This window comes from Hemitrygon akajei, unplaced genomic scaffold, assembly GCF_048418815.1.
Source record: "Hemitrygon akajei unplaced genomic scaffold, sHemAka1.3 Scf000092, whole genome shotgun sequence".
Taxonomy (NCBI): domain Eukaryota; kingdom Metazoa; phylum Chordata; class Chondrichthyes; order Myliobatiformes; family Dasyatidae; genus Hemitrygon; species Hemitrygon akajei.
The window spans coordinates 2,134,862-2,148,294 of NW_027331978.1; the positions used below are offsets into that span (position 1 = coordinate 2,134,862).

The following is a 13,433-nucleotide window of genomic DNA, read 5'->3' on the forward strand; positions in this document are numbered from 1 at the left end:
CTCCAGACATTTTACAGTCAATGGAGATTCCCTTCCGCCACGATCGATGCTGCTATCACCATTCTCTGACGCATTTCCCCCAGGTACCATCACTCCATCCCACTCAGAATAATAAAAAAAGGATTGGGTCTCCTTGTCCTCAGGCAACACGCCACGAGCCTGCACATGCAAGATATTTTACCGTAACTTCCACCATCTCCATAGCCACTCTACCACCAGGCACGACTTTCCCTCCCCCATCTCCGGTTTCTGCTGATCGTCCTCTGCGCGACTCCATTGACTACCAGCGGTCCGCACAAGTCTCCCTTATTCCTGTAACCATACTGCAGACATTATTTCCAGCAGGTACTGGTTATTCCTGGACAACGGAGATCACACTGGCGAAAAAATGCATTTTCAGTGCCCGCTGTATTGCAAGAAATAAAATGCTGATATTCCATCCAGCTACAATCGTCAAAAACCCATTGTCATCAATGATGTCATTTACAATCCCTGTTGCCGCGGACAGAATGGTCCTGAAAGATGTTATGGGCTAGATATTATCGAGTTTGGAGGAGAGATATTTTTGAACAAGGGCCCCATCGAGTGCGACACGGACAGAGGGAGATAGGAACATTATTTGTTGTTATTCTGATCTCAATAATATCGGGAATAGCCAAAATGTTCACAGAAAAAAGCTCGCTGTTTTATTTTTAAGTATCACATGGTATCGTGTGTTTATACTTGGAGGGTTCTGATGTGACCGGGTCTTTTCCCGACACATAAATAGTTCTACTAGTGGTGACATTTTCACACATGAATCAAACTGCTTATCCTGTCAATCTCAACATAACGATAATACCTGAATACGAACACGTCCGTCAGCTAAACCATACTACTAAACATGAATCGCAGATATCAGTGGCAGTAAGGACAGTGGTCATCCAGACCCAACTCAGATTAGATTCGAATAAATGTGTTGAACTGGCAATTGTCGCTGAACGGATAACAGGTACAGTGCCTGAAAAAAATATTCACATCCCCCGCCCACCCACTCCTCGACCACTTCGAAGACCCTTGTAGCCATAGGCACTCGCATGGATCCCGGCTATTCCTGCCTTTTTATTGGCTACGTGGAAACGGTCCGTGTTCCAAGCCGACAGCGGTGTCACTGCCCGAAATCTCCCGCGGGACACTGACGACAGCATTGCTGCTGCTTCCTGGACGCTGCTCGTTGATTTCATCAACCAGCTCCAATTTCCAACACGCCTTTAGTTTTACCTGATCCATTTCCAATCTCTCTTTCTCTGTCTTCCGAGCCAGCTTATCTACTGTCGTACATCATAAGTCCATCGACTCACACAATTACCTGAACTATACTTCTTCCCATAGAACCATTGAACCATAGAACACTACAGCACAGTGTAGGGCCCTTCAGCTCTCTATGTTGTGCCGACCCATGTAATCCTTTAAAAAAGTACTAAACCCACACCACCCCATAACCCTCCATTTTTTTTTTCATCTATGTGCCTGTCCAAGAGGCTCTTAAATACACTTAATGTTTTAGCCTCCACCACCATCCCTGGCAAGTCATTCCAGGCACTCAGAACCCTTCGTGTAAAAAACTTACCCCTGATTTCTCCCCTAAACTTCCCTCCCTTAATTTTGTACATATGCCCTCTGGTGTTTGCTATTGGTGCCCTGGGAAACAGGTACTGACAATTCACCATATCTATGCCTCTCATAATCTTGTAGACATCTATCAAGTCCCCACTCATTCTTCTATGCTCCAAAGAGAAAAGTCCCAGCTCTGCTAAATTTGCTTTATATGACTTGTTCTCCAAACCAGGTAACATCCTGGTAAATCTCCTCCGCACCCTCTCCAGAGCTTCCACGTCCTTCCTATAATGAGGTGACCAGAATTGAACACAATACTCTAAGTGAGGACTCGCCAGAGATTTGTAGAGTTGCAACATGGCCTCTCTACTCTTGAAATCAATCCCCCTGTTAATGAAGCCTAGCATCCTACAGGCCTTCTTAACTACCCTATCAACCTGTGCAGCGACCTTGAGGGATGTATGGATTTGAACCCCAAGGTCCCTTTGTTCATCCACACTCATAAGTAACTGACCATTAACTCTGTATTCAGTCCTCTGGTTTGCGCTTCCAAACCGCATCACCTCACACTTGTCCGGATTCAACTCCATCTGCCATTTTCCTGCCCAACTCTGCAGCTTGTCTATATCCTCTTGTAAGCTTCTACAACCTACAGCTTCATCCACAACTCCTCCAATCTGCGTGTCATCCGAAAACTTACTCACCCATCCTTCCGCCTCTGCATCCAGGTCATTTATAAAAATCACAAAAGGCGGGGTCCCAAGACGGATTCCTGCGGCACTCCCGTAGTCACCGACCTCCAGGCAGAATACTTTCCTTCTGTAACACTTACCCAACAGGCCGGTATATGTCTAGGGGAAAAGGAGATCCAACCACTCACCAACTCCATCTCCCGTACACGCAGGTGCTGTGAGAATCAAGTTTATGCCTCGCGTACACACACAGTATCAAACTCACACCAGATACCTTTATGGAATACACTTTAAAGATTTTACTAAAACTAAAAGAGTACTATGCAATACAGTATATATGAAGGAAAATAAATAAAGTAAAAGGCGCCAACTTATCAAAGTTCAGTCAGTTTAGTGCACATCGTTGGAGCTCAACCATCGAACCATTCGACCCCTCGTCACTTTCCTCCGACCTCCACGTCCCCGCACCTGGGACCACCCCCGGTGGTCGACCGAGCAGTGCAGCGCACGTCCACCTTCCTCGGCGTCTTCTTCCCGACTCCCCTGAAAACCCGCGAAAACCCCCAAGCTCCCAGCCCCACAAGCCAAAATAACATTCCCCATTGGTTAAAAAATGAATACAGTCCCCATATCAGCAAGTCCAAAGCCAAACAACTGCGAGAGAAAACACTTATCAGACATAAAAGCATTCCTACTCTAGAAAACCAAAGAAGCCATTTTAATTAACATACCCTGTACATTGTACACTTTTACAACTACCCTCTTCTTTCTGCCTTTAAGCCAATTTTTTATCCAAACAGCTAAGGTTCCACATCCCAATGCCTCTTGACTTTCTGGATGAGTCTCTCAATAGGGACCTTGTCAAATGCTTTGCTAAAGTCCATGTAGACCACATCCACTGTCCTACCCTCATCAATTTCTTTTGTTACCGCTTCAAAAAAATCAATCAGGCTCCTGAGGCACGATCTTCCCTTCACAAAGTAATGTTGACTATCCAGGAGTAGAATGTACTTCGCCAAATGCTCGTAGATCCTATCCTTAAGGATCCTTTCCAGTAGTTTGCATACCACCGACGTAAGACTCATCGGTCTATAGTTCACAAGTTTCTCCCTATTGCCTTCTTTAAACAAGGGAACTACATTTGCCATTCTCCAGTCCTCAGGCACTTCCCCTGCAGCCAAAGAGGATTCAAAGGTCATAGCTAATGCTCCTGCGATCTCTTCTCTCAATTCCCAGAACAACCTGGGGTGTATCATATCCGGCCCTGGGGATTTATCAGTCTTAAGCACTTCATCTTCCTTAATCTCCACATTGTCAAGTGCACAGGCCCTCTCAACTTCGACCTCATCCTGATCAAGATCCTTTTCACTTGTGAATACTGAAGCAAAGTATTAATCTAGGACCTCCCCTAACTCCTCTGCCTTCAGGCACATGTTGCCCTCTTTATCTTTTAGCGGTCCCACCTTCGTTCTCGTCATCCTCCTATTCTTCACATACGCATAGAACGCCTTGGGGTTCTCCTTAATCCTACATGCCAAGGCCTTCTCATGCCGCCCTCGAGCTCACCTAAGTCCTTTCTTTAGTTCCTTCCTGGCTACACTATATTTCTCATAAGCTCCTCCTACTTCCTGCTTCTTATATCTAATATATGCTTCCTTTTTCCTCTTGAAGTGGAACAGGCTGAAATCCCGAGATTACTACCTTTGAGGTCCTGCTTTTCAACTTCCTTCCGAACTCCCTGTAGTCGTATTTCAGGACCCTTTCCCTTTTCCTACCTATGTTATTGGTACCAATATGTTCCACGACCTCTTGGTGTTCTCCCTCCCACCGCAGGATATCTTGGACGCGATCAGAAACATCCCGGACCCTGGCACCTGGGAGGCAAACTACCTTCCGAGTTTCTTTCCTGTGTCCACAGAATCGCCTGTCTGAACTCCTGACTATAGAGTCTCCTATTACTACTGCCTTCCTGCCTTCCACTTCCTTTCTCTATCCTTCTGAGCCACAGGGCCTGTCGGCATAACTGTCTGTGTGCTTTTATCTATCTATCTATCTATCTATCTATCTATCTATCTATCTATCTATCTATCTATCTATCTATCTATCTATCTATCTATCTATCTATCTATCTATCTATCTATCTATCTACTCGTCTGTCTTGCTGCCTGACGTCTGCTGTCTGTTTTTGTCTGGTTGTGCTGTATCAGATATTGCGAATTTGATGGAGCGGAATTGACAAGGCGATTATCAATCAGAAGCACTGTGGAGTTTGAGAAATGATTACTTTCTCAGTATTACTGGACAGATTTACAAAGGCTGACTGAATGTCGTGATCCAATAGGTAGCGGGACGGTAACTAGCTGTCTCTCACTTGGTGCCCCAGATTTAGCGGCATTGATGATATATTATTGGAGAGATCTCAAGTGCGAAAGGTAACTGAACGCTCACATGATCTGGCTGAGAAAATGTAGCACTGCAAGCGGATAATCAACTAAAATGAAATTTAAAATTTTCAGCCATAATGTGGCGTCTGGACACACAGAGTAACAACGTACAACGAAAGATTCAGGAGAAGATGAAGATTAACATCAAGTAATCTGTTCCCAACCAGGGAAGAGTTCCAGCGTTATTATTCCAACATATCAAAGGATGCCTGTCATTGACCCCTCTGGCACCAGGCTCAGAAATTGTGCCTTAATCATCTCGTTTAGTTCTCAATAATTCCCAGGTTCCACTAGCTACAAACACCTGCTTTCCATCAGCAAAGGCAGTGTAAAAATCCTGTGACCACAACTAGGAGCTGGCAGTTTGTTAGTCGACTCGTGTATGAGTAACCTCGTTCCATGGTTCTTAGGACTATCAGTTCTAAGTCTAGCATCGTTTCTGAATTCTCTACTAAAACCAAGACTCCGGGTAAAGACTCCTTTGGCACCCATTCCACGGTCGCTACGACGGTAACGCCTCCCGACTCGGCCTCCGCGCCCCTGTTCAGCACTTGGGTTCGTTCCACCGCCACGTCCTTGCGACACTGCCATCCAAGTCTCAACACTACATTTCGCCGGAGAATGGTTCGATGCCACTGTTCCTTTAAGAATCAGACTGCAATTGTTGTCTGCCACCTTCGCTCATGGAAAGTTCACCTACTGAGTACTGAGTGCTCACTTGTTCTCCACCATCCATAGCTCTCTGCTTACATCCGCATGATCATATAGTTCCCCATCCCCCCATCTCCCCATCCCCCTTCTCTCCATCTCCCCATCCGGTAGAGTAGCAACACCTGCCCCACCCGCCCCCACCCCATACCAGACAGTGATGCAGCCTGTCAGAATCCTCTCCAGAAGTTGTTTGAGTTTATTCATTAATCTCCTAATGAAGTACTGGATAGCCGCTGTTTTGCCTTCCTCATAACTGCATCGATATGTCGGGACCAGGTTAAGTCCTCAGAGATCTTAACACCCAGGAATCTGAAACTGCTTACTCTCTCCATTTCTGATCCCTCTATGAGGATTGGTATCTCTCTCCTTCCTGAAGTCCATAATGAGCTTTTTCGTCTTACTGAAGTTCAGTGCAAGGTTGTTGCTGCGACACCACTCAACTAGTTGACATATCTCGTCCCTGTTCGCCCTTTCGTCTCCATCTGAGATTCGACAAAGAATGTTTGCATTTTCAGCAAATTTATAGGTGGTATTTGATGTGCACATTTGCTGACTCGATATGCACATGGATGTAAGGAAGATTGAGGGATATGGCCAGGGTAGGAACGAGGGATTAGAGTTTGAGTTCCTTTGATTTGCTTTTTAGCTAGTATGGCAACACATTGTGGGCCGAACGGCCGTTTCACGTGCTGTATATTTTTAGACTCTATATCTGTAAATTTCTTCTAAATTTTCTTTCCATATGTAAAAGCACGTGCTTGCAGCACTGGGCTCTAGTGGCGCAATCGGTTAGCGAGCGGTACTTATATGGCAGTACGCGGCGGAGAAATGCCGAGGTTGTGAGTTCGAGCCTCACCTAGAGCACTCGTGATTTTTAATGCTTGCAGTGCCCGGGTGACTAAGCGTCTCTCAAGCTGAGCAATCCACTAAAATGTTACATTTGATTATGTGTTTCTGAGATTGTTATTTGTATTTAACTGCGAATCGATGCACCTTTGAGTGTGATCTGAGCAGGAGAATGTAAGTTTACAAACGTTGCAAGAGATCCTCCCTCATTCACTAAAAGGCATGTGCCCGCAGGGCTACAAACAATCTCCCTGTTTGGTTCTTTAGTTCAACACGCGCAGCCTCACTTCCCGTTGTTGAAAGTGTCTGAGCAGATGGTTTCTTTGCTGAATCAAGGCATCACACGTACCCCACATTCATGTCTTCTTAGTTCAATTAACCAAATGGTGAAGCAAAGATCTCTACCTTTCCTGAAGCCATGCTTCAGAAATCCTCTAACTACACCTCATCTTGGTTCGTTGTGTTGTCGATTAAACTCAACATTTACTTGCATCGGCGAATTATTTCAGGCACCTGCGAAAAAAGAGATATTAATCGTAGCCTCAATAGGCACAAATGGTATGGAGATGCTGACATCTCTCTCCCCCTCTCTCAACATGAATCTGCATTCGTCTGTACCGAATTATAAAATAATTCTCACATATCCGGAGTTCACCAAGCCGCTGTTAAAGAGACGACAGCTCCCTCGTTTCTGCTGACGTGCTTCCGGCTGGAGAGTGATCACTCCACTGCGACCTCAGAGCTGATCGACTTGCCGCTCCGTTCCTGAAGGCTGTTGTTACCAATATAATTTTCCTTCACAATAGGTTGTTTAATTGGCCGTTGATGTTTTGGTCTGGTTGCGATCCGACGGAACAGATTGGACCGTGATCATTAATGAAATATCAGTGTGACGGTGTGTCTGGTGTCAGTGCCGTTTCGGTGGGACGATTAGCCGTGATTCGTTACTGTACAGCTGGCATCATCTCACAAGTAAACCTGGCTTGTAACGCGTCCTGTTGTATATAAATGTATCGGCACGTGGTTCACTCACTTGCTTCAATTAACTTGTAATCTGAGGTGATGAGAACGGACGAGAGAGACAGACAGGATGAGAAAGCTTAAAGGCACTGTTAAATTTAGCACGTGAGCCCGAGCGCCACCCTGTGGAGACTACTGGAAGCTAGAGTACAGAAGGTGTTTTAATTCCTTGCCTATTAATACAACACAGTTTAGTTAACTGTCACATGTCGCGCCTTAACTAACACCCGACAGGAAATTGTTAATGCATATCTCTGTATATGGCGCATAACCATAGAACCATCGAACAGTGCAGCACAGAAACAGGCTTTTGGCCTTTCTTGGCTGTGCCGGACCATTTTTCTGCCTTGTCCCAGTGACCTGCACCTGGCCCATATCCCTCCATACACCTCGCATCCATGTACCTGTCCAAGGTTTAATTAAATGTTAAAACTGAGCCCGAGGAGATTGAGAGGGGATCTGATTGCAACATATAAGATTATTAAGGGATTGGACAAGATAGAGGCAGGAAATATATTCCAGTTGCTGGGAGAGTCCAGTACCAGAGGGCATGGTTTGAGAATAAGGTGTAGGTCATTTAGGACAGAGTTAAGGAAAAACCTCTTCTCCCAGAGAGTTGTGGGGGTCTGGAATGCGCTGCCTCAGAAGGCAGATAGGTATCTTATGGACAGGGGAATCAAGGGATATGGGGACAAGGCAGGAACCGGGTATTGATAATAGATGATCAGCCATGATCTCAAAATGGCGGTGCAGGCTCGATGGGCCGAATGGTCTACTTCTGCACCTTTTGTCTATTGTCTATTGTCTATTGTATTTACCACTTCATCTGGCAGCTCATTCCACACTCCCACCACTCTTTGTGTGAAGAAACCCCACCCCATGTTCCCTTTAAACTGTTCCCCATTCACCCTTAACCGATGTCCTTATTTTTCTTTCTCCCCGGCCTCAGTGGAAAAAGCCTGCTTGCATTGCATCATAATTTTATATACCTCTATTAAGTCTCCCCTCATTCTTCTACGCTCAATAAAATAAAGTCCTAACCTATTTAATACTTGTTACTGCAAACGGAAAGGAACAGTGGGAAATGTTTTGTACTTACTGCTGCACTTCAGAGCACAGTTTCTGTGGTGTAGTGGTTATCACGTTCGCTTCACACGCGAAAGGTCCCCAGTTCAATCCCGGGCAGAAACATTGTTTGGGCTCCAGTGCTTCAGATGAACTTGAGACTCAACTTTTCAGTTTGTGTTCAAGTTTACTGTCATGGGCATCCAGGTGTAAATATAATGAACATTCGCTTTTCTAGCAAAGCCCATTGTACTTCAAACCTGGCAAAGGTAAATTAAAGAAAGAAGAATTAATAGAAATTATAAATAATTTACAGGAGAACATAAACGGATTTAAACCTAAGGAGGTTCGTGGATAACGTACACTGCGTAACGGGCGAATTAGCCGTCAAACCTGTTGTCATGTATTGTCGCATGAGGATGCATTGTGGTTTCAACGGAGCTCGCATCTCAAATGTTCCCATCCAGAGAAACATCAGGAAGAATAACCGTGTGCTGCAAAATTTCAAACCTACTTTAAAATGTGAAATCGCTTTCTTTTTCCTCCCTGCTGTATTCCACTCCTTCCTAGTCCCACCATACAGACTCTCTGTTCAAATTCTCCGCCACCGTATTCTAGGCTTTTCAGTTTGCCTCACCCCCCCCCCCCCCCTCTCTCTCTCTCTCTCTCTCTCTCTCTCTCTCTCTCTCTCTCTCTCTCTCTCTCTCTCTCTCTCTCTCTCTCTCTCTTCCTCTCTCTCTCTCTCTCACGTGCGCGCACGCACACACGCACACACACACACACACACACACACACACACACACACACACACACACACACACACACACACACACATTGAATCTCTCTGTTTCTGTTTGTTTTCTCTGTCGCGAGCAGCGCCACAGCCACCCCACGTCAACCGCTCAAATATTTGTGCTTCGTACAGTTTAAGCCGCGGTGGAAACAGTTGGTAACATCAACACCTAATATTTTCAGGGCTTGAATCTGCGATCGTCCGGTGATATATGCAGCGCAAACAGAAGTCAAGTATCTTACCATTGGTATCGCACATTCCATTCTTATTAAAAGCCCAAGGAGGAAGGACTGATAACAACACTGACATCGTGGTTCTGCGGGAATGTCGAAAAGTATAGTTAAAACCTTCCTGTATAGTGACGGTAATGTAGAACAGGAAAAATGGGTACTGTTTAGTTTTGAGATGAGGTGACGGTGGGAGATCGCATATTGGTACAGAATTGGGATCACGGTCCTTTTCAATATATCGAATTGAAACCGCAAGGTTCTTCCGCAACGTGAACGTCAGGAATAAATACCTATCTCGGAATACGCTCCGCCCCTGACTCAACGCGCAGACCAGACCGTGTAGAGTTACTCCGAAATAACTGCCAATCTTTCTCCGGTTATACTCTTAACTCTATCACCTCATTAAAGTCTTACGACCGGTCATTCTGATCAAACCGGCCACAATTATATTGTTTAACATTTCGGCAACGTAATGACCAGTGATCCTTTACTCCAGGATCCGCACATTGATGTGAAATGTTTGAAATGTATGCCACTGAAAAGTGATCAGGGAAAATGTATCCTGGGATATCAGTGGAGTCCAGTTGGAAAATAACACCTCGCCTTTAGACGTTAAGGAACAAATGGGTAGTATATTGACAGACACACACAAAATGCTGATGGAACACAGCAGCCCAGGGAGCATCTATAGGAGAAGCACTGTCAATGTTTCGGGCCGAGACTCTTCGTCAGGACTAACTGAAAGGAGAAATACTAAGAGATTTGAAAGTAGTGGGGGGAGGGTGAAATGTGAAATGATAGGAGAAGACCGGAGGTGGTGGGACAAAGCTAAGAGCTGGAAAGGTGATTGGTGAAAGTGATACAGAGCTGGAGAAGGGAAAGGATCATGGGACGGGGGGCCTCGGGAGTAAGAAAAGGGGGGTGGGAGCACCAGAGGGAGATGGAGAGCAGGCAGAGTGATGGGCAAAGAGAGAGAAAAAAACAAACAGCTAAATATGTCAGGGATGGGGTAAGAAGGGGAGGAGCGGCATTAACGGAAGTTAGAGAAGTCAATCTTCGTGCCATCAGGTTGGAGGCTACCCAGACGGTAGATAAGGTGTTGTTCCTCCAACCTGAGTGTGGCTTCATCTTGACGGTAGAGGAGGCCATGGACAGACATATCAGAATGGGAATGGGACGTGGAATTAAAATGTGTGGCCACTGGGAGATCCTGCTTTCTCTGAACACCTACGCTCGGTCCGTCAGAGAAAGTGGACACGAACCGCGGTGAAGGTTGAAGGAAACGGAAGATGGGTTCACGCTACGAGGTGCAAACGGCACCAGGAGTTGGAAGACAAGAAAGCATGAAGCTGACAAGCCAGATGCTTTTATGGGGACTGATACCGCGGGGAGTCAGTGTGGCCTTGTCCAGAAATACCTCTTTGTCTTTATGTCACACTTATGCCAGTCATTAAGGTGAAGAGTTGGACTCTTGTTTGATGTGTGCAAAAATACACGAAAGCATGAAGCTGACAAGCCAGATGCTTTTATGGGTGTGTGTTCAGATACATCCGCATGTCGCCCAGGGAATGTCCCTGGAATGGGTCCCCATGAGCGGATGCGAAATGCTTTCTGTGCAACGTGTGAACCTATTTAACACATCCGGTTCCAGCTTTAGAACGAGAGAATGACTGTGATGGCAGTGAAGGGGATTGTGGAAGTATCTGTTTCAAAGGATGGTACCTCCTTACCCCGACGAAGGGAAAAGGGATGCCCTCCGAGTTAGTAAATGCACAGAAAACTGTAAATGGGATTTGTTATTGCAATATGGCGGGGGAAATGGGACATCTTTGGGTAATAGCTCTTGAACTGAACGGAGGATGTGTCCTCCTCGGTAAGTCCTCCTGGGACTTACTGGGTATGTAGGGAAAGAGGTTTTCCTTGGCATCCAGGGCCGCCAGGCGAAAGTGGGAGTGTTTTCCCAGGAAACTGGACGAGCTGCTGTTATCTAGTCTATATATTGCCTTCCATGCATCCTTTAAAAGATATATCGCAACATCCTTATTGAAGGCAAAGTAAACGAGGGATAAGTGAAAGTGAAAGGATTTGGATGATAGCATTTCCCTCATATGGTGTGGCCCGAAATTCGCGAGAAGTTATTAATATGACAACCGCTCTAACAAAATTGGCCAATGACCCTGCGATGCCTCTAACTGACCTGCAGACGCAACTGAAAGACCTAACAACAGAGGTAGTTGCCCTTAGAATGGTAGCCTTGCAAAATAGAATGGCCCTGGACCTGCTCTGAGCCAAAAAAGGAGGGGCATGCGCCCTGGTAGGGCAGGAATGTTGTACTTATATTCCCGATGCCTCATAAAACATAACTGACCTCAGTCAACACATAAGGAGAAAGATTAAGGAGATTAGGAAGATAGGGAAACAGTTTAAGAATTTTGGTTCAGATATGAATTGGTGGGAAATAATAGAGGGATGATTTTCTGGCTGGGGAAGCTGGATTACCCATGGTATGATTATAGTGGTAATAATATGTGCTTTAGGGTGCTGGGCATGAGGAGCATTACGATTGTATCGTGACCAGTTAATGAAAAGAGCCTATGATACCCCAGAGGATGAGAGAAATGCGCAGTGCGAAACTGGTGGGCAAAGGAGATACATCCTGGCAAAGAAGTACCCTTTCCGGAGGGATATGAACTCCCTATGAGAAAGAGGAGGATATTCCTCATGAGGAGTGTTGATCTGAAAGGATCAACAACGAGGGAATTTGTGGAAAAATTTAAGACTCTTTGGATATGTAGGGATTAACCTAATCGCTTGTGAATTCTCTTAAACTTTAGCTAAAATCCTTGCAGGTCTTGGAATTCAGCTAAAGTCCTTCCAAGGAAGATGCTGTGGCCCCGCATTTACGTAATGCTCTTGTTTGTTGCAATCTAGTTCTAAGATCAGAGTCACGTTGTTTGTTGAAATCTAGTTCTATGCTCAAAGTCAAGCAATGCTCTTGTTAAGTGCTTTAAGTCATGTAATCTGCGTCTATATAATGAAGCGGGTCTGCAAGACAAACAGAACCCCCAAGCACCGCTTTTAGGTAAAGAGGCTCTCCGTGATATCACGTATAAGTAAAGTCCTTTCACCTGAAACAATTCTCTGAGTCGGCCTGATTTGTTCTGTCTGCTGCTCCTGAGATTTATCTGTAAGAAACTACGTCGAATATGTGCACTTTATGTCAACTTGAATTTCTACAGCATATTATACCTGTTAATATTATTGTATTGCTTTAATATTATTGTATGTGCTGTATGTGATATATGTTCTGTGCTTTGCACCTTAGTCCCTGTTTCATTTAGCTGCGTACATGTGTACAGATCAATAAAAATATATCTGAACTTCAGCTTTAAATTGAACTTTAGTGTTGAACAATTTCGATATTTAACTCCGACGCGATTAGGCCTTTCAGCCCATCGTGTCTGCTTCGCCATTTCATCATGGCTGAATCCGGATCCCACACAACTCTATAAATCTTCCTTTTTATCACATCCTTCGAAGCCCTGGTCTATCAGGTAACGATCAACTTCTGTCTTAAATACATCCACCGACTTGGCTTCCGCCTCAGTCTGTGGCAGGACATTCCACGGACGCATTACTTTCTAGGTGAAGAAAATCCCCTTTGCCTCTGTTCCAAAAGGTGGTCCATCAATTTTGCTGATGTGCCCTCGTCTGGGTACCCCCACTAAAGGAAGCATCCCCGCCACATCCACCCTATCTAGTCCTTTCAAAATTCGTTAGGTTTCAGTGAGATCCCCGTGTATGCTTCTAAATTCCAGTGAATACAGACCCAAAACTGCCGAACGCTCTCCATATGCCAACCCAGTCCTTCCCGGAATCATTCTCGTGAATGTCCTCTTGACTCTCTCCAATAACAACAGATCTTTTCTGAGATCTGTGGCTCATAGCTGATGACTTCAGTCCAAGTGCGACCTGATTACTGAATCATAAACGCTCAGCATTATCTCCTTGCTTTTATATCCTGTTCCACCTGAAG

The 13,433-nt window shown here is 45.2% G+C and overlaps 2 non-coding genes across 2 annotated transcripts; both read left to right on the top strand.

Annotated features, from left to right (window-relative positions):
• Positions 1–6,213: 6,213 nt before the first annotated feature.
• Positions 6,214–6,307, top strand: trnai-uau (transfer RNA isoleucine (anticodon UAU)). Its single transcript has 2 exons — positions 6,214–6,251; positions 6,272–6,307. It is a non-coding gene; the product is annotated as a tRNA-Ile (tRNA).
• A 2,120-nt stretch (positions 6,308–8,427) lies between these two features.
• Positions 8,428–8,500, top strand: trnav-cac (transfer RNA valine (anticodon CAC)). The gene has a single exon. It is a non-coding gene; the product is annotated as a tRNA-Val (tRNA).
• The last annotated feature ends 4,933 nt before the right edge of the window (positions 8,501–13,433 follow it).